The sequence below is a fragment of the Aphelocoma coerulescens genome, chromosome 2, assembly GCF_041296385.1.
Source record: "Aphelocoma coerulescens isolate FSJ_1873_10779 chromosome 2, UR_Acoe_1.0, whole genome shotgun sequence".
NCBI classification, from domain to species: domain Eukaryota; kingdom Metazoa; phylum Chordata; class Aves; order Passeriformes; family Corvidae; genus Aphelocoma; species Aphelocoma coerulescens.
The window spans coordinates 29,872,445-29,898,654 of record NC_091015.1 but is presented as its reverse complement, the minus strand read 5'-3'; the positions used below and the strand labels follow the sequence as shown (position 1 = coordinate 29,898,654).

General features: G+C 36.9%; 1 long non-coding RNA gene across 1 annotated transcript; it reads right to left on the bottom strand.

Moving 5' to 3' along the window:
- Window positions 1–13,872: 13,872 nt before the first annotated feature.
- Window positions 13,873–17,941, bottom strand: LOC138106394 (uncharacterized). The gene is made up of 3 exons (XR_011148982.1): window positions 17,821–17,941; window positions 17,323–17,396; window positions 13,873–14,242 (listed from the first exon to the last, which is right to left on the bottom strand). It is a non-coding gene; the product is annotated as an uncharacterized lncRNA (long non-coding RNA).
- Window positions 17,942–26,210: the final 8,269 nt, after the last annotated feature.

Genomic DNA, 26,210 nt, shown 5'->3' with positions numbered 1-26,210 from the left:
GCTACAGATTAAGGTACTTTTGCAGGTGTGAAACTCTCAATAGTCTGACCTTTACGAAGTTTATTTCAACTACTCATATATGTCTGAACTTCAGAAAAGTACACATTTTGCTTCTTTTTCTCAGTTGCTGTGCACACAGTCCTTTTTCTATCTGACCTCAAAATAAACAAGAATGAAAAAAATATTTTTAAAAACTGACAGCTCACTACAAATAAGCAGAAATAAAACAAGAAGCTTTTAAAAACCAACAAGCTACCAAAAAGAAGACTGAAAATCTTGACATTGCCATCATCGCTTGAGAGACTGAATTGTTATCTACTCAACTCCACCTTCCCACATGATGAAAGAAATCTAAGACATGGCCTTGAGGTATCAAGCCGTCCAAAACTCTGCCCATGCAAGTTGTGTTCTTCCAACAGGTATATTTCTATTAGATTTAGTCTCATAATTGGAAACACAGAGATGAACAGCATTTCACAAAAATGGCCATAAAATCTTATGCTCCCATACAAAAAGCAACCAAGTCAAAACTTGTTTGTAGCAAAACAAGAGGATAAAAACTAGGAATTAAAACACATTGGTCATTATGAAAGTTCTCACATCCAAAAAACACATGGTGCTTTTCCCACATACTCACCCAAGAGACAGAAAATATGTCCCTAAAACACAGAACTCAGTTTTTAAGACATGCAGTAACCTGGGTATCTGCATGAAAACACTTAAAATTTAGAGGTTCCTACCCTGAATTCATTAATAGATTTGGGATTCACAGGGCTCACCTAGTCTTTATTTTATTAAAGTCCTATTCAGAAATTTTAAGCATCTATCAATTTATGTATAACTTCTAAGGATACTTCCTATTCCTGTGGTTGGATGCAAATATAGATACTGCTGTGTCATCAGTATGACTAATCATTATTACCCAGCCAGGTACACCTTTCTATTCATATTCCTCTCTAAAGAAGTATCACAACCAAATCTTCAAAGCAAAAAGTTGTCATCTGAAAATTCTTTCTTCCTTTCTTTGAAATCCCTTTGCACTTAGAGGTGCTGCCTATGGAATATAATCTGGCTTGCATAGCTGCTTTCACTCTCAATGTTTCCAATTTTGAGCTTTTTCTAGAAATCCAACCAAGGAACAAACTGCACTGAAGTTTATGCGAACCAATTACTCTCTATGTCAGCACTACAAAGTTATGATGGTATAATTCACTTAACCACAGCCTATGCAATCCCTGTGGATAAAAAACTCTTTGTCCTTGGTGTACCCACAAATTCCTTGCTGTTCCTCCCAGCATCTGACTTCATGCCCATCCTTGAATTATTAACTCCCAGAGCAATGTCTCCTTCTCTGAAAATAATAAAACTATCTGCCAATTGTTGTTACCATGTAAAAAAATTAATTTTTCATAATCACATTAAAGAAAAATGTAAATATCTGCATGGTAAAATTCTGCTATTATTAATTAAACACTTTTATTCAAAAACAGTGCTGCTTTCCTCTAGAAATTAATATCCACATTTAATTTTAATATTTAACAATTCCTTTAAGTAAACAGCAGAATTCATGGAAAAAACTTGTTTGATTGTCTACACACAATTGATTACTGGTATGGCTTGTAGTTTATTTAGTTCCATAAAATGGAACTGTGGTTTGAGTATTTTAAAACACAGGTTCATGTGTGTTCAATATTTTGTTCAGTTATACTCTTTGCCAGTATTTCCTCCAATTGCAGCAACACATTCCAACAGCCTTTTCATAAAGCCATCTTTCCCATTTGTCTTTTTTGTCCGCTTGGCAAGAAATATCCATAATGATGACTGTTTTCCTAACCTTTTATGATCAGACGGGATAAAAAGCAACATCAACCACAGGCTTCTCTGAGGTATGGCTTAAAGTTATTTGTTCCCCAGCCTGTGTCACAGATAACAATGCAGAAGGTACTTTTCAGTTTACTGATTAGACTACTGTTAAGTTTGCATTTTTCTGAATAAGCCTCTGCTCAGTGCTTCTGTACTTCCAGCTGTCTATACTTCCAAAGCTCCATTCCAATTTGAACACTCCATTGTTCAAAGCTCGTGAACTAAATAAAAGCTTCCATTCCATGGAGCAGTAAGGTTTCCCACAAAGTAGATCAACTGTTAGAGACCAGCCTTTACAAATATTTGGGCAAGTCTTGCACTGCATCAGATATAGAGAACAATACACATACGCAACAGTGAATTCTTGTCTCTGATTGGAGGTTCTTTCCAGCCTGATCACTGTTTCTACCAAATTTAAACAAATAAGGATGTAAGGAGCTAGAAAGATATGCACCATTGAGAAAATTAAACAATTCTTCCTGAACTATTTTTTTTCATATAACATATACTCTTTTAATTCATTGTTAGTTATGCTGTTAAATTGACGGGAAATATATCATTACACCTCAATAACCCTATTGTAAGTACAAAGTACATCTTTAACTGGGACCTTATTAGTGATGCTTCCATAATGCAATACTGACATAGGTTAGAGACTTGTGTATTTCAAGTGTTCATAGCATTTATAAATGTCTGCAAATTAAGAATTGATAAAATAAGTTTTTGATAAATAAAATGTAATTCTTTTTAATGTTTCACGTACTGTATGCCAGATAAGGTTCTTCTGCATAACCTGGGCCACATGCTTTCAAGCATGAGTTAATTTCCCCCTCTCAATAACTATTTTGAGTCTGGTAGTGCGGCCTACTTCCCTAATTGTGAATTTCTTCATGGCACACAAATACTACTACTAATATTGATGTATATTTTTTCCTCTTCTCTGTCTGCCTGCTGCCTACAGAACAGCCATACAACACATATGCAAATTAATTCGTGGGAGATAATCCCAGTCCCTCGGTTCACCCACTTTAACATGAAGAAATAAAGAAGCTCAGTACTGAAAGCTCCATAGCACTAGGGCTTACAGAGCATTGCCACACAACATATTTTTCTGCATGTATTGTTTAACTGTTATTTTGGACTAATTTGTAGTTACATTTAATTACATAATAATAACTGTATTTACATATCAATATAGATTACAAAAATCTTGTAAAAAGCTTGCTGTACTTACTAAAAAGTGTTTTGCAACATTCCCTTGCTCTGTTTTATGGTTTCCACATCACAGAGGTGCACCAAATCCATATCCATTTCTTTTGCTAGTGTCAGCTGGTGCACATCCAGGCCTGTGGTGGAGGCGGTTTTGTCTCATTCCCCAGCTGGCTGCTAAAACCTGCTCCTTGCAACTCCTCTCCCCACAACTCACTCCTTTGCCCAGCTGCTGTGTTCTTCCTGAGGGCTGCTGTGGCAATTCCCAGTTCTGGGCATATCTTCTCAACCACCCACCCAAGCCTGGCCCCTGGTGCCAGTGCACTGCCCCCTTATCCTCAGCCCCCAACAGAAGCCATCAGTATTTCTTTGGCAGAGCAAGGCTTGGCAAGCTCTGGGCTCTGGAGCTAGAGCACAGGGCTGGGGCTAGCCTTATCAGGCTGTGAAATTCCACTGAAACCAAGGGGATTTCTTCTGTTGAGAGGAAAGCATGCAGAAGGGCTGTCAGGATTGGGATCTTACGTACTACTCATGAGTGGAAGAAGGAAAATGGAAATCTTTTCAATGAGCCTGTTTTCTTTGTAATATAAAACTATGTAATAAAAGAACATTCACATCATTGTAATTTTCCAATGTTTTATACTTTAGTCATATTTTTCATAGCAGTTTCTCTGATTTATTCATTTCAATTTTTTATGATACTTCTTTTTTTGTTGTTGTTGTTGCCTGTTTATTATTGGCATATATTTTTAGTATTTTTCCTTTGGATTTTTTTTTAAATTGACAGGATTTCATCTCTGTTTGTTAAAGAGAACCAGCTGTTTTCTTCAAAGATAATTTTCTGAAGCTGTTGTGTGCCATAATTACACTGCAATTACACAGCAATATCCATAAAAGCAGATGAGGATTCTATGTGTCCTTCTGACTCATTAGAAGTTGCAAAAATGATGGATGCAGTCTTTCCTAGCTTGACTATTGCCCTCTGTTGGCAAACCCAAGTCCTGTCCTATCGAGAAAGAACTAAGGCAAGGAATAAAAAAACCTTTGCAAGGAGATCAGTTTCAGTTTTGGTAATGGGAACACTGAGATGATGCTGAAGCTGGGAAGTATTTTCTAGGTGCATTTGATGGATAACACTTTGAGGGTTTTTTTTAATGTTTGCAATAAATCAGTATTTTCTACATTTTGCACACTTTCTGATAAATTATTTCTTTTCTCAAATAGTCAAATTACTTGAGCAATTATTCTCTTTGCAGTTCAGTCTCACATTCACATAATTTCCTTGCAAAATCCTTCAAAAAATTTCTTGTTTTGAAAGAGATGGTCAAATTCTATTCAGTTTTGTTTCTTCAGATGTTCTGACATGAACAAGTTGAAAGAACTCAAAATATGCTTATATGGCTTTGGAATACCTTAGATCTTCATGTTCTGACTATGGAGAAGAAAAAAATCAGAGAGCTACTATTTTCACTCAAATCAAAGCAGACAAAATCAAATTCCTTCTGAATCAACAGACAAAAAATATTTTCACTCTGGAAGGAGTTCTCAAATATTTAAGGTGACAAAAGAGATCAATTAGGATGGGAAGGGTGAGAACTGGATGGTGAGATTGTGAGGAGGTGTGGGGGCAGGAGGGTTTATTTGGGTCTTTTTGCATTAAATATTGAATCAGGTGAGCTATTTAGTTTTGTTCATCCATTTCTGGCTAGGGTTTGGCATGGTCACTTCATAATGAGCCTAAGCTAAGGTGCAGAATCAGTGAGGCTACTGGGACTGATTTTCAATGGACTCTTCTGCACTCTTGTCAGAGCAGCCACTAAAGTCTAGATTTGTAAAAGATTGTGGATAGGGCAGAACTTCAGAAAAATTAATTTCATTAAAATCCTACAAAGTTTAAAGTGAGTTGAAAATCGGGAGAGACCTATCAGCACATGGATTTCTCCTGGGTCTTTGCTAGATCCTGATACAGTTTCAAAACATTTACTTTGGTTTGGGCAATAGGGAGTATTCTGGTTTTGTAGTCAACTGGTCAACTAAAGCATACAATGTGATTATTAGTCCTCTAGCGACTTTCACAAACAGACCATATTTAAACAGCAGAGTTAAACAGAACTCAGTTTAGAGAGTCTATTCTGGAAATAAATGGCTGTGAGAACTCATTTTATTTTCAGTTGTCTTTCTAGCTGTCAGAGCATCTATAATGTATCTCAGCTTGCAGAATTTTTAGATGCTCAGAATTTGAGTGTTTCCTTTACTGCCAGACAAGGACCAGATTTTGTTAAGGCTAACACAAGGATAGGAATAAATTTTCTAATGTTCACATTTCTTTCAGTATTGATAGCTAAGGCAACTTGAGTGAAGCTTCAAAGGTCAATGACTTCTTGTTTAGCATCACTGAGTTGACCGAAAATCATTTTATATTGTCTTTTCCCTCTCACTTCAGCAACAATTCATTAATATGTCCAAGATTTTTTTCCTCCATGAAATTAGACTTGCACACCAAGACACTGTGATTGTAATAAAAACCTACACCAGGGAAAATGGAAATATGGATAGGCACCATTTGTAAAATGAGGAACCAGCTGTCTGTCCACTGCAAATACACTATCAATTTTCATTTTCTTTGTAGGACAGTACTTTCAATACATAAGACAATTGCATAATTGCAGGACTTCCAGTTTTTCTTCCATCCTGTGATTGCTGACTGAACTGTGTTGATTAGCTTTCAGTACAAGACTTGACAGTGGCTCTGCAATCATTCTGCACAGCTCATACCAAGCAGTATTTTAATTTGTTATGAGAAATACCTGATGAAGTGTATTGTTGGAGTCACGGCTTTTATCCTGCTGGGCTTGTAGAAGACACCACTTTTGATGCCAAGTATATATTTTCCAAAGTTCCTTTGCATTTTTCTTCCACTATCACTTTTAATTCAATATTTAGAGATTTTTTTCTTTCACTCAATTATTTACAGCAATGAAATAAAAAACCCCTCCACAATTAACCCTGTTTTGTTAAATTGTGAAACAGTACATTTAGCAATTCTGTCAAATCTCTAGTAGTGAAAGTCAGCTCTTTACCATCTTGGTTTATATATTTTTGCTACTATATGTACTTAAAATATCAATAGATAGGAAATTAGAATACAGCTACCAAAGAAAAGTTTTTAAATATTGCAGAGACCACAAGCACAAAACCCACTAAAAAGGCATATTTCTGCATATATAACTAAGACAAAATATGCAGCAGTTAAAGCTCATATTTTCACTTTTCTCCACATGTACAGAATCTCTACTTTTTTTGAGGCATAAAATTCTGATGGTGAAATTGTGACTGCATGAACTGCATAGAATGAAAACATTATTTTTATCTATCTACATTCATTAAAATGTAGAGAGGAAAGAGGTAGACCCTAAAGTCCAATTAATCATCAGTCTCTGAAAATTATGATGTTATAGTTTGATGCACTCATTAAAAAAAAAATCTGATCTGTGTTTACTGGCTTCTAAATTTTCCTAAATGCTCATTTTATTTGTGTTGTCAAATCAAAGATTGCATATGTCTCACTGCAGGAAATATAAGAAAAATTGACTGGGAGATAAATACTCTGGTTATTGCACAGAGGAATTGAAAAGGTCTTTGCTTAGACATATCAGGACATACTGTCCTGCTGTAAATATAATGGTTATCAGGGTGTGAAAATTTAGGCTCACTGCCACAGTAGGGGATAGCTTTTTTTTCCTCCTTTGGTGGTTTTTCTGAGATTAATACACAAGCAGTGCAATGTTTTTGAAAAAGATGCTTTTTAACCCCTTTTAGAAGATTGTTTTAGTAGTACAAGCAATGGCACTTTCAGATGTACAATAATCTGGATGCCATTCAACAGTTCAAGCTATTCTCTTTTAAATATTTCTTTTTTTTTTTTTTGAAAGCATATAACTCACATCAAATCTTTTCTAAAACTCTACTGTCAGATTATTTTTGGTTTATTTTTTAACTTTCATACTGGTGTTATGTACTCAATGATGAGACATGTATGTACAGTACATTTCTCACAGACACTATTAGCTTCATTATTTGTGATTTAAGATTAAGATTTGTCTTTCAACTCCACAGTTTCTGTCAACTGCAATAATTTTCTGCTTGCCTTTACACATAAGATCAATGCTGTTAGAGTTCAGGTTTCTGTGACTGTCATCCTGAAGTTGATGGTATTTCTGGTTCTTTATTGCCTTCTGACATATCACTACACTTAAGTACAATTTTTCTCCAGTGCCTGAGGCTGAGTTGAATGAAGTGGTCCTCCAGTTGCATTCTGTCATCTGTGTGTTGACCACGACCTTCATGGTTAATTTATGATTAGGAGGTTATGTCTTTCTTTACTCTAGCAACGGTATTTCAGCAAAGTTCTTTATAAATTTCTTAGTTCTGCAAATACCTTGCAATTTTGCAGGCTTTCTCTCTGCAGTATTCTTCAATAAATAATAGGAAGCTCGCCTGCACTTTTAGAGAAACTTTTCTATGTATATTGCTAGTGCCTGCTTAGATTGTTTCTCACACTGTCTGTTGTCCTGCAGAGCCAGACGAATAATGAACGATCTTTGCCATCTCGGGATTGTACCACTGTGAGTTCTTAGATGACATTTTATTGTGAGGTCTTTAATGATCTGGTAAGGGATCTACTTGATTATATATCATCTACCTGGGAGTAAATGTGTCTGGTAGACACTGAAACGAATTAAGCAGGAGCAGTTTATGGCAGGATGAGACTTTTATAAGCTTTAAATTTCAACAGTTGATAAAATATGAACTAGACATCATTAGTGTTTCAGAGTACATATAGTGTTAATTGAGTTTGGAATTTTGCTTGGGATTACTGTTACTGTTTAAACTTACACTAGAAATTGAGGGATGATACTTCCTTGTGCAAAATCCCTCAGTGAAATCTTCTACAGCTCACCAGTAAGCAGAAGGATTGCTGTCAATCCTCTTACACAACTTTTGTGAATGTGAATATAGTTTTCTGAGCATGAAGGCCATGAATTTTTTTGAGAATCAACTTCCTCATAACATAGGTTCTCTTACAGGAATCCCAGGCACACAAAAGTTTAATCCAGCTCATAGGTTTTACACTACATCTGAATAAACTCATGGCTGGTCAAGTGTCTGGAATTAGTGTTAGGAAAGACCTGTTTTTCTATTTGGTGGATGCGATTAGTAATTCTGAATTAACCTCTCAGATTGTACAGACTGAAGATATAAAAAACCCCAAACAACAATCCAACAAAAATGCAGAATCAGTTGATCTTGACACAGACAGATGGAAATGGCAGGACAAGTCCAGTAATGAGTGTCATAGTCCAAAGTACAAAATCACAGCTAATTTGTAAAACTGTTAACACACATAACATTTACCCTTCTATTTAAAAATCTGCATTATTCAAAAGGTTTAAAGGAAAAGAAGCCAATAATACTTGATGATTCATTAGTTTGAGAGGCATACATGCTCTTGTTAAGACAATTAATACTTTGGTCACAAATCCTTTGGTTTTATTGATTTGGCAGAAATCATAGCCCTGGCTCATTTTGTACTTAACACTGAAGAGTTCTGAACAAGGGGAAGATAGGTTAAGCAATTGTTCTGTGATATTTGCATTGAACTGATCCTGCAGTTTCTGAACACAGATCATTGACCAAATGCTGTATTATGATGTAATGTGGCTACAGCAAGAGCCATTCATCCTGCACAAAAGGCAGATAGAAGGCTTCTGTATTAGTGTGTTGAAAATTTGATAGGATAAAATGCCAAACAATTTTTTGCAGCCTCCTCAGAGAAAAGCCTTATATGTATAGATGCTCTGATATATTATCTAAATAGTACCCTTTCATAGATGGAGCTGTTACTTACAGAAGGTGCAGCTTTACTTTCTTTCTAAACACCCTTTCAAATATACTGTTTAAATCTGCCTTGCAATCAGTAGATTTTCCTTATGAAAGAGTTCTATATTTTAACTTCTTTAAGCCCTCTGTTCCATACTGGATACATGAAAACCTTTTATCAGAGATGTAGCACTCAGAAGACAGATTTCAGAACCATCATGGACAATTCTCTATAAGCATCAGCTCAAAGTCCCACAGATGCCACAAAGAAGAACCAACAATAAAATGCTGGCTATCACCAAGAATATAACTGAGGATGAACATGAAATGTAATACTGTCACTATCCACTGCATGCAGCACTCTCCATATCTACAGGATATAGCAGAATCAGAAAAAGCAAGATAAGAACAAATAAAATTAATAAGGACTTGGTGCTGGTGTCCTGGCAGAGAGACAGACTAACTACCTAGACCTAGGGTTACCTGCTGAAACTCATATCAAGTTGGATTGAAAAAGAAAGTTCTTTTTTATGCAAAGGATAGTGATTGTGTAACTTCCTGCCAAAGACAGAGTTGGAGGAAAATCATGTTCAAGAAGAGATTAAACAAAACAATGGACAACCATATGCAAAAGTAGATACTGAAGGGGGTAGGTGGGGATGTACCCTCTATTGTCCTTCACCTGCTAATTGTGGATGTTAGGGCAGCAAACCACAGCTAGTGACCAGGCTTGAGGCCTTCTTCTGTTGCAAGTGCTAGACAGGGAGCAAGATGGACCTACAGGTGAGTTCTGTTCAAAGAACATGATTCTTTGAGCTGTTTTACAGGTAAGGCAGGGAACGCATTACTGCCATGAATAGTCTCTCTAACTATGGAAATTTTATTTGTGTATATATATATGTTTATATATAGTAAAGATGAGTTTAAGCCACGCATAAGCAGACTTCAAAGATATTTTGGGTTTTTTCTACCATTAAAATGACGAACAGATTAATGAATAGTGAAATGTATATAAAAATATATTGCAAACAATTTAATGTATCCTCTTTTTCAACTTATATTGTCCTTTAATATTAATTTTCCATCTTATATGTTCACAATATGTTAAATATGACTGTCAATTTTAAATGTTTTAAACAAACATTATGGAATATTTCCTGAAGTTTATCTGAGATTCATAATTTCAAATTTTTTCTCTAGAAGCCTGCTTTTAAAGATTATGTTCAGAACACCAAAAAACACAATAGTGTTGTCAAATTAAGATAATCTGAATGTTTTAAGTTAATTTGAAATGGTTTTTAAAAATATTAATTCTTTTTATTTGTACAAAATATTTGGATAAAAGCAGAAAACAGTATTCAGGACACAGATGCTGCTCTAAACCAGTAAACATTGTCATTTTATTCCCAAATGTATTTGTCATGGATTATGAAACTAGTTCTAAACTTCTTGTGTTCAAAGAGTTCTGAATAAAGGAAACTGGCACGGTTCAAAATATTTGTCATTAGAGGTAGGACCTTCTTAATTTTACTTCACAACTACAATTATTCTCCACACAAGTTAGGATCTTTACTCAAGAACTAAAACTCAAGAACTAAAATTCCATTTTACCTAAAACTTCCCACACTACTCAGCTCCAAAATTTTAAAACAGTAACATATGGTAATCAGTTTGTTATAAAAAGGGGGATAATGAAAAATTTAAAACAAAATGTGTAAAGAAAAAGGCTTCTCTTCCCTACTTGTCTGTAATGTCACTGTAAATCTATCTCAATTTGAGCTTATTTAATTCTTGCTGCAGGATGCACCAATCTTTTGGTGCTCTCAAATAATCCTAGTTTGGGAGACTAGCTGGAACCCTTACAGAAATGTCCACAGAAAGAGCCTTGACTTAGTAATTAGCCTAATGTTTGATGTGTTGGCATCTCATGAGATGTCGTAGTGATGAGTAATAGGTTCACACTAACTCACAGCTTCATTCACATTCTGCAAGAAAATACAAAATTGTGTGCCTGTAAGGTTCACAGATAAAAATAATTTGTGAAGACTGGATCATGCCAAATATCACAGATATTATATGAAGTTTAGACACCTTTTAGAGAAGCAATTAAAAACTAAATCTTAGACAGATTGGCAGTATTTTAATCATAGCATTAATCAAGTTGGATATTGTGTTAGAGCTTCATTCACATGATCAAGTTTTCTTCTAAACACACGTCTTGCAGAAACAGTTTTACAGGCAGCTGGTGATGTGTGACAAACTGGTGAGCAATTGGGAAATGTGCCTGCAGCTGAAAGTACTAGTCTTCATGGTAGGTGGTACTTCAGGGTTTATTTTTCCTATGCTGCAGAAGGATGAAGACTCAACCATTCTGAACTTTCCTATACATACATAAAGCATGTGCAAAAAGCCAGAAATCCCAGCTTTTCCAATCTGTCACTCCCTCAGCAAGACAAAAATCACTGAGAGCACTTAGAATCAAGACTCTTTCCATCTTCTAATAGAGATCTGCATGACAGTTTTCTGGTGATGGTACTCAGGCCACTACTGGTCTTTCAAATGTTTCATGAAAGATGAAATCACTTGGCTAGAGAACAGGTTATCCTCTAGGCCTCATATACATAATAAAACTCTCCAACAGGTGCAACTGAGAGAGTCTCAGAATAGCCATCAGCCAAGATACTTTGGTTTAAGAGTCCACAAACACAGGTTCACAAGTTAGACTTGGTCAGTGCAGGAACTTGGGATAAATGTTGTTGTCACTGGTGACTAACTAATAGCTGTCAGAAAGGCAGAAACTTCTAACATCAACAAAATTTTCAAAATCACAATTCTAAAAAATTTCATTTGGCCTTTAAAACCAGCTCTAAACACACTACTATAAGAAGTGATATATAAAATGCAAAAAGCACATGTCTGGCATAACTTACAGAAAGAATAAAGCAGAATTATTTGCAAAAATCAAGAAAAAGTACTATATGAATAGAAATAATACATCAAGGTAAGCAGGTAACATGCACACAGAAGGCATTTGGGGAGTTACTTTTAATAGGAGGGGGGTTGTGTGCACTTTGGAGGAAGCAGTACCACTTGTTAAAATGCACACTTTAGGTTAGTCTTCTCTTAGGAGTTAATAGGGAATTAATCATCTGTACACCAGGGGAGAGTGGTTTGATCAATACTGAAACTATAACCTTCACTGAGGCAACATATCTAATAAGTACATCTTGAATAAAATTCCTTCATGCACTGACTCATTTTTCTTAAAACACGAAACCAATAAGCATTAGAATCCTTTTGGAGTGAGGGTGATCTCAGCAACACTTCTGACTGGTCTAACCAAAGTGTACCCATCTATACATCCACAGATAGGCAATAAGCACATCTAATACATTATTAACACAGAGTAAAAATAATAATGGATCAAGAATTAAACTTTCATGAGCAATATGAAGGTCTGGTGCTGTGCCTATAAAAGAAAAAAACAAACCCAAACCCCATATTTATCTAAATTAACAAGGAGAGTTAGAGATTTCCTTCTCAAGCAAATAACTTGGGTGAAAAAGATCATTATACAATTTGAAACTTTTCATTGGGAGAGTAACTTCAGTAAAGAGTGCTGAATAGTTATGATTTTTTACAGGAATATATTAATTGAAGCATTCTAAGAGAAGTAATAGATCTAAAAAATATTATATAAGCCCAAAGATCTCTTTTGATTCATTGTGCCTTTTGCATTTTTCTTTTATTTTTAATGGCTGAACAAGGTATTAAACTGGAGGAAAAGACTGGCAGGAAAAAACACACTGTATTTACTATATCCAGATGAACTTTACAAATATATAGGTAAATTATTCCCTGAATTATCTGTCCAGTAGTCAGAGGATTTAACCTATTGATTTACTTACTGCCTGCAACTTACTCTAATAAACTAATAAACTCTAATAAACCTTCTGATGTACCTCTTATATTATGTAATGAGCAAGGAAAAAGAGAGAAGAGTAAAGGTTGAAAGTTAGAGGTTTGAAAATCAGAAACACAATAAAGCTGTGAGATTTTTAAGCAACTCCCCTGCTTTCACACCTTTGCAAAATTATTTCAGCTAATGCAGATTGCTTTGGTGGGACTGAGGTAGTGTAGGCAGCTGATTTGCTCTGAATTTTTTAAAGGAATAAGTAGAGGAACAGAAATAACCAAGAAGTAATGCTTCTCCTAATTCAGAAGAAGCATTTGGTATCTACTTGGTTTATCGTACCAATGATGCAGTTTAAAAATACTGCTTTTTACAATTAATTAAAAAACTCACTACTTTTGCCAGACCTCTGGCACCAACCACTAGCCAACTTTTTCCAAGTGCTTACCAAAAAATACACCACTGGGAATAATGACTTTGGCACAACTGTGGCTCTTCCTCCTGTCTGAACACTCTTTCTCTTTTGCAAGGACAGGTGAAGGGCTCTTTTGACAGCAAAACAGCAGAAATTGAGGCCTGTGTCTTAAACCAAACAACGAAAATGTTAGTTGAACCGAATTGCAAGTTATGGTGATTTACCTGCTTCTATATTAACAGCTAAGACAAGGCAGGAAAATAGTGTAGAGTAGACAATCAACAAAGGGAATCACTATGACTATCTGAAAAAGAAAGCTGGTCATAGCCACAGTGCTTGTGGGGAATGGAGACAAAGACTGCCCTCACACCACCTCAGGCAACTCAGAGTTACTATACAAACCAAAAGGGGTTTATGCCAGAGAAAAGAATGTCTGGACTATGTGTGGAGAAGGAAAATAAACCCAGTACTACTGAAGTTTAAAGAAGATATACTTCTACCAAAGCGTAACAGGTAAAAATGGATTTGAAACCCAAATTTTTGAGTCACAGTTTACCATTTCAGAGAAACACATGTATCAGAACCATATTACTTCAATGTCTTTTGGTATTTTATTGAAATTTTTATTACATAATTTTCAAATTCTCTCTGTGGTAGTGCTGTTTGGGAAAGGGGTGAACAGAGATTTTAGAAAGACACTCACAGCATATGTAAAACTAAGATGAGTACTGCAAGCACCTAAGCAGAACTCCTTGGGCGGGTGATTCACTCTTATGAGACAAATGCCACTAGGCCATATATGCTCCAGTTCTTCAAACATTTATATTCATGATTTAAACATGTATATTCTGTAGTAGTTCTTAAATGTCCAGTTGTCCCAAACTGGTTTCTTTAACACACTCTTGAGAAGGGCTGTGGCTGAGTGCACAGGTGGAACACGCCCAGACAGCAAGACAAATCAGCTGCAATTCATGAACAATTCAGATCAGTTTTAGTCATAGAATAATTTGGGACTATCACAGACATCTTCACCTACATCAGGCTGCTCAGAGTCCTGTCCAACATGAACTCGAAAGTTTCCAGGCATGAGGCATCTACCACCTGGGAAATCTGTTCCAGTATTTTGCCTCCCTCATTGTAAAATTATAACTAATCTAAGTCCTGTGGCTATGTTACAGGACAGGCAAAGAGGTCATGCTGCAATAGCAGATGCTGCCTAAGCTGATCAGCCAGGAAGAAAAGGGCACTCCCACTGGTTCTTTCAGGTACACAGACACATGCCGTGGCTCACAGGCCTGGGAAAAGCAGAGCTTTCTACGGTAAGGAAGATGGCTGAACTGAGCCATGCTAATCTGTAACGTAAGTAAGAAAAGTAGAAAGTAAAAAATTAAATGGCGGGAAAAAAATAACAGTAACCAAAACGGCCATATTTTTAAATATTTGAGATAAAACTAGTAATAAAGAGGAAAAGGAAAACTAAATTTCAAAAGATTATTATCCTGACAGTGTCCGATCTAGCAGTGTTTTCAAACCCATTGTTAACTTCATTATCTTGTGTTGAGAAGAGCTTGGCTTGAAAGTTGAGGTTAATAAGTGCAATAAGAGATGCAATGCCCTAACTGCTCCTGTTTTCTCAGCAAACAGATGATAAAGAGTAATTATCATTCACTGATAGCTGTCTCTCTTTTTAGATCTTATATTCCCTGTAAACTGATTTTGTACTTAGAATAGAATTTTCAAGAAATCAGTCTGTCAACATAATATGGTCTTGTTATTGCAATACTTTAACTTGTAAACAACTTTTCTACTTTTCCCCTATTTTAGATTGACTGAATTATGTAAGAAATGTCACATTTATGATTAACAGGGAGCTATTTACACAGGGACTTAACCTCTGTTGGAAAGCTACAGACACTTAAAATTCAAGATCACTTGTTGGAAAGCTACAGAAACTGTTATGTCTTTTAAAAATGGGACTGAAGTAATTTATCAACTGTAATACAATGAAGGCAAGAAAAAAACCAAAATGAAATAATCTCTAATTCATCATTTCAGTGTTTACTGAACAGGTACAATTTAGTATTTAAAAATAGAAAATCTTGATATCTGGAGATGGAATTTCACTTTGGCCTTATCAGGGGCAAATGTCACTCAGAAGCTGGAAGACTGTAACAGGAAGAGAGGATGGAGATTTTCAATAACTGCCAGCAGCATGTGAACTATAGGAGAGATCAGGGTCCTGACCAAGTGTTCACTATAAATTCAATTCTCAGCAGTTTTGAGAATACTTAGACCATGTTTCTCTCCTCCACTTGAGGAATGAACTAAATACCCTCTACTCCTTAGAAGGGTAAGAGTGTTGAAAAATGTATTAATTTACACTCGAAAAGTTTATTTTTTCTTTTTTTTTCATCCACAAGTTCAAAAACTCCAGTTTCTTTCAACTGCTTTTTTAAACCTTTGAAGCTTGCCAATGAGATGAATGCACTTAAGAAAAACACTAAAATGTTAAATCTGCTGTTTCAAAGAGGGCCATTTTGATGCTGATTAGAATTTCTTTAAATACAAGTCCAAAACCTGCAGAAAATTAGTCAACATTATTCACTGGCAAAAAGCAGTTGAAGACCCCTCATTGCCAGCATCACAACTTTCTTAATTTATTTCAATCACAATATGTTTTAAGCCATCCCAAGACATCTGTTTGAAACTTACTCTCCTAATTTTGAAAAATGTATATGCCTGAATACATAGAAGTGATGCATGGAACACGATCAAAAGGCCATTCCAAAGATGTATGCTTTCACCAAGGAAATATTAGGGTGGAATAAAAGTACATCCCCCGCCCCCTCCAAGTCTCCCCTTAATAAAGGGCTAGCATTTGATCTCAGTTTACACTTGGATCTGAACATTCTTAAACAGTGCAGTTCCACACAACTTAGAAGAGTTACTTAGAACAGTCTGCTTACAGACCTTAAGGTAAAACATCCTCTGCTCACAGAGATTTAACCCTGAGTATGCCAGTTATTCCACTCTCTGATAGCCTATGAGACAGCTTGTTCACCTTGTAGCTGCTCACCGCCCTTCCTTCCTCCCAAAGCTGTGCCACTGTGGAGGATGAAAGGAAGAGTGATACCAAACCAAGTGATACCAAGAGTGATTTACAAGGCATAACTTTTGTGCCTTTTAACCAATAACAAGATATGTGAAAGACTGGAATACAACTTTGGGGGTGGGCTCAAGGTTTCTTTAAGCCCAATTCCCTGACTACTGGGTTATAGAATCAGATATATTTTTAGTCCATTCCTACGGCCTAACACATCATTGATTATCTTCGGCAAAGAAGAGATTTGAGCATAAGATCTGTTCTCTAAGATTTTCTCTAAAAGAGAATGGTACCAATATGTTACCAGTGTTTGATTAAAAGAAAGGTGCGAGCTTTACTTCATTACTTCATTTTCAAGAACAAAGCGCAGATAGTCCCTGTACCGGTTTGGCCAAATTTAGAAATATATCCTCTGAGAGAAGGCACAACCACCCCTCCCCCACCAGGTTTGGGGAAAATAAATTTGCTCAGTTTTCCTTCCCCCTCTCAGGCTCAGTTTAAAGGCATAGAAAGGCAGAAGAATTAATTTCTGGGCATAGAGCAGTGATATGGGATAGACATCACAAAGCCACCCCAAGACATCTCTTTCCATGAAAGGTTTCTGATGCTTCTGGTCCTTAGTTACCATTGCCTTGGAAAGGCATCATTTGACATGCAACATTTTCAAATTGCCATACCACTTTAATCTTAATCCCCACCACTCCCTATTCCTCCACTGCACTCTTCACCCTTCCCCCCTCCCCCCCCCCCCCCCCAAATATATGACGCCCCAGACAGCAAATTCTTCATTCTTAGGGTCAGGTGGTTATAAATTTGGCATTGCTGTAGCTGATGCAGCTCATGCCTCACTCACATACTAGGGTGACATGGCAATAACACTCAGTTATAAACTGACACACGTGTATGCATAATACTTCTCAAAAGGTTTTTGTGGCTCACCTTTGTTCAGTTCACCCATCTTCAGTCAACTCTGTCCAGGCTTACAGGTGATACTTTCCAGAACCATTTAAATCCTGAGATAAAGAAGCAACAGTTTCTGTCTTTGTCCATTATTACTGCATTTTTTTACAGTATAAAAATCAGAGCCTGGCTTTATTAGATTCTCTCCTTTGCCTCCCATCCCTCCTTCACAGTGGGAGTGAGAGAGAGAAAGACAGTAAGTAAAAAAAAAAAACCCCTAGAAATCAAAAGTATAACATTTCCCACTGTTAACTTCATGAAGTTAGATTTTGCCAAGCAGAAAAATACATATTAAAACACAGCCAACATTGGTAATCTTAATTCTAGTTTTAACTTAATTTTGCTTGAAAGTTCTAACTGCAGGTGTTTGGGGGATTTTTTCCTCTCCAGTTTAAGACTGCATGCTTGTTGCATCAGATCAACTTTGCTGAGCTACTGAGTTCCATTACACACACACACACAAAAGTACAGTATCACCTCCTAAAACACTTCCAGCTTCATCATCTGAGTAAAGATATGACAAGGCTGTTTATCAGTAGGTAATAAGACAGATAATTTAACTGTACAAGCTCTAATTGGTCTAATTCACTAACTGACCTCTCACCACTTGATTCACTAGTACAATTGAGCTCTGATAAAGCCTTTAATTGTAAATTGCACACAGCTGTGAGCTGCTTCTCACGCTGGCACAAAAACACTATCATCGACTGTTTCATCTCTGCGACCTGCTAATTTGGAGCATATGTAACTGTTTTTAATGCTGAAGGCTTGACATACCACAAACAGCAGATGTTGCAGCTGCCCCTGAGACGCTTTATTTAATTCAATTACGTCTTTTGGAGATATGTAAAAAAGCTAGGCGAGATGAGAGAGGGCAGGAGAATGTTAAAAATGGAGCCCCTGGTTGAGGCCCAGGTGGCTCGATAGGCAAATGATTGGGTGAATGTCTAAATGATCTTTTTAATTGAGTAGACTGACGGCTAATCAGGGTCATGAAGTGTTATCACACTGATGAGCTGAGTGGAGCCCTGGGCTGCTCTGCAATTAATGCTGCTTTTGTGAAAAGAGAAAAAAGGAAGATAATGTATACCATCTGGCAATTGTTTATGATAAAAGCAGCAGTTTGCTACAAATTCAAGTTAAATGCTATTCATAACATTATTTCTTCTGCTGCTGCGGAGGGCAAGGACATAGAGCCCAGGCCTTTGTCTGACTTTCTCATTCTCTTTCAACAAGCAAAACATTCATTTGCTTCCACGTGTGTTATTATTAATTATTTGCCTGCTTGCTAATGTATGGCCCAAATGATGCTCTCTTTGAAATGTCATGAATAAGTCCAGCAATCTAGATTTTGGATGCTTCATGCCAAAGCATCCAGTGAGAGAAAAACAAAACTAAGTTCTCAACTTGTAGTTAAAAGTCAGAGAAAACAAGTTAGTTGTTTTGGTAGTGGTGGGTACCCATCCCCCTGCCCTGTTCCATTTTAAAGAGCTTGAATCTTTGAAAGACACACTTAAAGGTTCAGAAAAAAGCATGATTTTGAGAAGGAGGGGGGAAACTGAAGGTAGTGAATGTCTATGTGAAGGAGTTTCACTGGGTCTAAGAAGGCTTGGCTGGACAGAAGAGAAATACAATTAACTAGCAAGTCATGGATGTTCTTGGGCCTTGGCTTTCTAGCAAGGCAAGGAGAAATAGACAGGAACTGGTGATGGCATAACACTGAGCTAAAAGCTAGCATCTCTGCAAGTAGAATATTATTCTACTACTAGGTAGAAGGACATGACAAGTGGGGAAAAAAGTAATCCTGCCAATTCTTCTTAGGTTTTAAACCAGTTGTGAATTGGAGGTAATACTGCTGGGGTCCTCCTTAAAGAGGACAACCAGCAGTCAAGTTAGGGAAAATTTAACAATATATAGTGTCACTTCTGACAAGAAGATGAAGCCTTGGCTTAAAACTTAGATATCAAGAGCTTATTTATTGCTTACAGATTAGTTCTGAAAATCAGGTCATTCCAGTTCCTGGCTGTGTCACAAATATATTGCATGTCCTTAAGAGAGTCACTTAACTTGTATATGCTTTGTCTAACAGAGAATCTAATCTTTTTTTTTTTAAACAAACACTCAAGTCAAAGTTGATCAAAATTAACAAATATCTGTTTTGACTGCTCTTTAAAACTAAAAGGCTGGAAACAGAGACTGTCCCTCTGCCAGAAAAGTTGAAAAGAACTGGACTTTGTAAAATTTCTCTAATTCTTGGGGTGCTGGAAGCACGTTTTGTGTATCAGTCCTGTCATTGTGTCTTATACTTGTAGTGGTTTGGTCTAAAATACTCATTGCTGTTTATCTTCTGTGAGATAAGAATTAGGAGAAATGCAAAGCAGGCACCAACTTGAATGAATATAAAGAAGTTTATTAACAGACCTAAAAGAAGAAAAGAAAAAAATTATACCACCTTTAGAACTCTCCTCCTCCCCCCACCTTCCTCCCGTCTCCCACTGACAATGTAAAGACAACCCTTAAGATGTTCAGTCTGTTTACCACTTCCATAATAACCTGGTTCAGTCCATTTAGAAAGAGAAGTCTCTTTTTGCTCATGCTATGAAAACAGTATCACACCGAGACAGCCACCCACTTCCAAATATTGTTCAGTCCATTTAGGAAGAGGAGTCTCTCTGCTTACGATGTGAGTCCCTTCCCCCGACTTGCAGCTTTTCCCGCAACTGCTTTCGAGGGTCCACTCTTGAAAGTTTTCTGGGGTACAATTTTAAGGTTGAGCTGTTCAGAAACAAAGAAAAACAGAGGCCCTTCTCCTTCCCTGGGAGCAAAGGGTCATCTTCATCTTTAAAACTATCTCTGGAAGCATCTCTAGGAATTGAGGTTTTTCTCCTTTCCTCTTTGGAGCAAAAAGTCCTCATCTGGTTCATCTGGTTCATCTGGTTCTGTCCAAACTTCTCATGAAATTACAGCTGCGTCAGCATCTGCCTATCTCAGCGCAGGTGCTTCTGCTTATGAGTTGAACACTCCACCCCCCATATCTTCATGAAATTACAACAGGATACTCTGATATATCATAGCTTCACAACAGACTTTCAGCTTTAAGCATCTCCTCTCTCTCTTCCCTCAGGTTTTCAGCTCTTCACAGCACTAAAAGGGTTAATCTCACCTCGGCCTTACAGCTGGAATGTGGCTTATCGCTGTTGGTCACTGACCTCTGCCGGACAGAGGTGCCGCTTTGCTGAATCTCGGCCGCAGTGGAGGGGGGGGGGGTTCCGAGCCGCTCCGGCTGCCCACGGCAAGGCAGTGGGGGGGGGTTCCACGGCTGGAACAGGCCCATGGCTCCAGGATGGCCGTGGCCCGGCCCGGCCTGGCCCAAGCAGGGCCTGGCCAGGCCTGCTGGCCCCCACACGGGGCCTGCAGCCACCTGTGCCAGCGCCGGAAACGAGAGAGAGCTTGGGGGGGGAGTTTGTCTATTCTTAAGTGTGTATCACAGAGGCAGTCACAACTTTAAGTGGCTTAAAGAATTGTCCATATTCAAACTGGCCAGCTGATAGGTTCTATCAGGTCCCAGAGGAAGCTGTAAGCACCCCTTAGCAAGGATATCCCTTCCGGGACTATGCTTGCTAACCTATGACAATACTTTTTTACTTTGGAACTGTATTGAAGCATCATGTATATCTTCAAAGCAAGATATTGCTGGACAGTACTCTAGAAAAAGGAGGAATAGCCTTAAAAGCAAAGCATAAGCCTCAATCTTAGATCTTAAATGTTTTTGTCTTAACCCCTTGTTAGTTTTTCAGTTCTGTGGACTGCAGATGGATACACCAATTATTACCTGTCATCACTTGTTTTTTTCAGTCCTTACTAACCACTGTGTACTGAAGATGAAATATCAGTAATGTTTACAGAGACCATGTGTTTGCAACATAGAGAAGGATATACTTCTTTAAGGGTTTCACTCAGCAATTCTCATGCTTAAACCATGCTTTGAGTCAAACTTCTAGCTGTGATTGACAGACCCTTGCTACAAATATACACTGCAGACTCCTTAGCAATTTCCTACCTTTTCCCTCCTCTTCCAGATACTGTAATGTTCAGAAGTGCCTGGGAGACTGTTTTCTCATCCAAGGGAAGTTTTACAAGATTCTTTAAGTTTTCTTGCTCTTAAGAGCAAGAAACTTTTTTAACCAGGTTAACAACAACCACAACCAAAACAATACAAAAAAAACCCCAAAACAGTAAGAATTCAAAAGAAAGAAATAAAGAAAAGAAAAACAGTGAGGAGTAGGAAAATAAAATTAACAGGAAGTCATAGTCTGCAGGAGGACTTTGAAGAAGCTGAGAGATCCTCAGCTATAGCTGCTCTGGCTGGCGTGGTGCATGGAACAGTGGCACTACCCCAAAGTAGTGTAGGCAGCAAAGAGCAGCACTGCTGGTATCAGTGCAGTGGCCAGCACAGGTAAACCACGCTGGTCCAGCAGCAGGCTGACACAACCACACTGCTTTGAGATTCTGCTTAGTCCATGTTGCTTTCTAGGCTGGCAGTGCTATGTCCACCCTACATGAAGATATGCACAAGACCTCCTGAAGTCATCCATTAAACTCTGACTTACAAATACAAGTTGAAATGATTCTACAATACTTCATGAAATAAAGGCACATCAAATGTTGATCTGTTCCCAGGCTCATTTCATGAACTTAAATACCCTAAATGGGCCAGATGAGTAGTGGGTCAGTGCATCTATTTCTCGCTGATCAGAAATCCTTGCCTTATTAAAACAGGTATATACCATCTTGGAAAAAAAATGTTTTGGTTCCAAGGAACAAGTGTATTCTGAGAAAAACATTTCTTAAGAAATTTCCCAACTGCATCTCTTCAACAACAGCTGTTCACAAGGCTACTGTATCATCATGATAGTGAGACATACAAAAGGGTTTTTGTACTGAACAATTGAAGTAGAACATTACCTTACTTTATGTTTTAATAAGGGCAGAAAAACAAAATACTAGGAAAAAATGCCATGATAAGAGTATGTTGTGAGTTGTTTTGGGAAGAAGTGCCTGCTGAGGGTGTTTTGAGAGTACAGGTAGTTATCAGACATTGTAGCAGGCAGCAGCTCTTGTTAAGACTATGGAGTTAGACAGAAATGTTGATATTTAACACCATGCTTTAGAAGACAGCTTAAAATAATACTCAAGATAGTCTTTGTGGCACTTTGAAATCATGGCATTAAGCTCTCAATTACGGATGAATGCTGCTTTATTTTAGTTTAATAAAGGTATCCCACACTTTCTCTCAGACTAGTATTAGACACAATAAAAAAGAAACATTCTTTCCAAGATTTAATATACTATTTGAATTCTCTTCTGTGATCACAGTTTCCTATTCTCTTTCTGATTTTTTAGCTACAGACTAATGTAAAATCTTCACACATAAAAAGGAATTTATGGTGACACTTCTACTTATTTTTGGAAGAGTTTAGGAATCCTGTATTTTATATACTTATAATGAGACAGCATATTAATTCTATTGCTTTAATTTCATGATGGTGTGGCAGAACTTTTTCCAGGATGACTGGACTACATGAATAGCTGAACTTTCATTTTGATGACTGGACCTAAAAACAGTATCATTTTTAAAAAACTAGGTAATTTTTTCAGCTCAAACAAAGAAAAAAACTTAGAGTAACTCTACATTGGCAGTCTGAGAAGTCCTCTGGAAGTGTAAACCTGAATTAAAGGCCCTGAATTCAGGAATATTTGAATAATTTGTAGGACTATTCCAACAGAAGAGATTAAGAGAGAACCATCTAAAAAATATACTCTCCCAAATATTTGGTTCACAGTACTATCTCTGTGCAAATAAAGAGAAGGAAGAAGTACTCCTTCCTTCATCTCAGCTCTATGACAAATATTTGGACTATTGGACCCTAAAAACTTATACCATTAAAAAAAAATATTTACTTCCTCTTACTCAGAATAATATAACATTTTAAACTTAAAAGGGAGCTTAAGATGTCGTTCTGCCATATAGACTCACCTTTACCATGCTACAAGTATGTCTGTTGGAGAGGAGTGCAAAAATCTCACCTGGGCAATTAAATCACTATGCATTTTATCTGTAAAATTATGAATACAGATTTACATGATTTTTAGCATTTAGCATTGATAACCATTCAAGTAACTCCTAATGTAATTTCTTTGAAGGAAAGTACCTTAAATTTTTTAAAAATCGCAGGTTGGCACAATGACTTACAGACTCTCTGAAGTAAAAAGGATCTAAAAAGTAATACAGCTTTGCCTTCAGAATTCAATATATCCATATTCAATTGGATATGGCTGGGGAAGAGACCAAGGTATAATTTACAACTCACACAACTGTCCCATGTGTTCATAGAATCCACTGCTGCTGCCCAAGCACAGGAGAAAAAAAAAAATCTTCTGGGAAGAACAGTTCCTTCAGTTCCACTGTTACCAACAGCCACATGATCTTCCTGAGCAGTGGTTTAGCCAGAATTTTAATCCTAAAACAACTCCTGCCTTTGGCTATAGGCAGTGCCAGAGCACTACATGAGCAAGGCATTTCAGCTCCATCATAATTTTTTTCCAGGGGACTGAATTCCAGAGGCACAGCAATATGAAAACCTGCTAAATACAGTATCTTCCCTAGATAAAAACACAGGCAGGGAAACATAAGGTAGACTTACACTGCTACCCCTCTGAACATAATAAGACAAGATTTTTTCTATGTTTTCTTCCAAATTTACCTAGAAATGCCAGCATTCAAAGTGAATAGTTATGCTAAATAGTGAAGAAATCTTTACGTAAAGTGTTTTCATTCATCTAACTTCTGTGAATAATATTCTGGAAATGCCTCTGTCCCTCTGTTTAGTGTAAACTCCTAACTTTAGCCTACCTTAGGTTTCTGACAAGGATGTTATTCAGAACAACTACATTAGATTACATGAGTATTTCCCATGGGGTCAAAATCCAAAAGACAACTTTAAAAAACGTTGGTTGCTAAGTTTGTATATTCATCAAATGAATTTTAATTAGGTGGAGTAAGGCCAATTATGTTTTGCAATGCAGTGTACAATCCTAAAATAAACCTGTGAATGAAAATATTCAAATGCAAACGCACATTGAAATAACTCAGAACATCCTAATTGCTGTTGGAAACATGAGTCTCATAAAGTACATATAAACTGTGTCATCTTGACAAAAAGCACCCCTGGATCCTGGAGTTTTCTACTGAGTTTGTTTTAAGTTTATGCTATAATAAAGAGGAACTATTTTCAAGGGCACAGCAGACAGTTAGATGTCTAACTCCAGGCAAAGTCAACACCTGAGACAGTATATTATACTAAAATCTTGGGAAGATTTCCAAAGCCGCTAAAAAGAGATCGGCAGAATTCAACCACTGATAGCTAAGTGCAGTTTTGTAACCTATGTAAGACAATTCAAGATTGTTCTTCTGCCAAAAAGTCTATTCCTGACTTCCCACTACCTCATGGCCATATATCTTATTGTATCTTTCTTGAACTGGAATGAGGAAAAGCACAAAGTTTTTACTTTCTTTCGTGGGATTATTTTTCACTTTGTCTGAGGTAAAGAAAAGAGGGAATCTGTGGAGTAAGGTGGGAGTACTGTAACATTAAATTACTTATAAAGTTGAATAGGGCGAAGCAGAAGATGCAAATTGTAGTGACAGCTTACACTGAGAGATCAAAATTCCTATGCCTCTTCAGCCTAGTTAGCTCTTCAGAGGTGTTATTAAGTATATGTTAGATATACTAATTAGATACTAAGCAAAGATAGTATCTATTAGTTATACCCAAAGCTTTCTAGCTATTTTAAGACAATGCAGACACAGCTATGTAAATACTTGGAATTTAATCGTTAGAAATCCATGTTCTCTACACAGATATATGGCATTTGCTAAAATTCAAAGAAAATGTGTTTTCCAAATCACTTAGAAAAAGGAGAGAGCAGGCAGAATGATCTAAATTACTCATCGATGCCTACTGAGAAATTCCATGTTGCTTCTGTGTCTATCCTCAATTCTTGGGTACACTGATAATTTCTCCGATGTGTCTACTTATATTTTTGTGTGTCATATTTTTAAAAATTTAGAATTTTGGGGATTAAACCCAAACCAATGGAGAAAAACAAAAAAACCCCACCCCACAATTGTTAAAATTTTTCCTTTTTATTTTTACCCTATTCTGCAAGGCATGACAATACTCAGATTATTATCTTACAAGATATCTCTCTCTTAGTAATGCAAATTAAATTGAAAAGTATCTCCTCATTATTTTCAAAACAAGCATATTAATTTTCAGTTCAAACTGTCCTGAATTTCAGTTTCTTTCTATAATAATTTTAAAGGTGTATTTCAAAGGGGAAAAAACCCCCAAACAAACAAACCAAAGAAATATAAAATAATAGTATTTTATTTAACTCCAAACAATATTTTTGCTCCCCCACACACCTCATTTGAAACTGCAAGCTCACCAGAGCAAGAGAACAACCTCTTTTCTCATGAAACTTCAGCCTAAGGTCATTAGCATGGAATACAGTATTTCAAACAATGAACCACAGTTCAGACAGTTCAGTGACAGACTGAGGAAATTGGGACTGTTGAGCCTGGAGAACAGAAAGGTGCATGGAGACCTCATAGCAACCTCCCAGCATCTGAAGGGGAAGCCAGAAAAGGACACTTTGCCAGGAAGTGTAGTGATAGGACAAGGAGTAATGGGTACAAACTGAAAGAGGGAAAATTTAGGTATTTAGAAATATTTAATAGGAATTTATAGGAATAATTTAGATATTAGGAAGAAATTCTTTATTGTGAGGGTCCTGAAGCATTG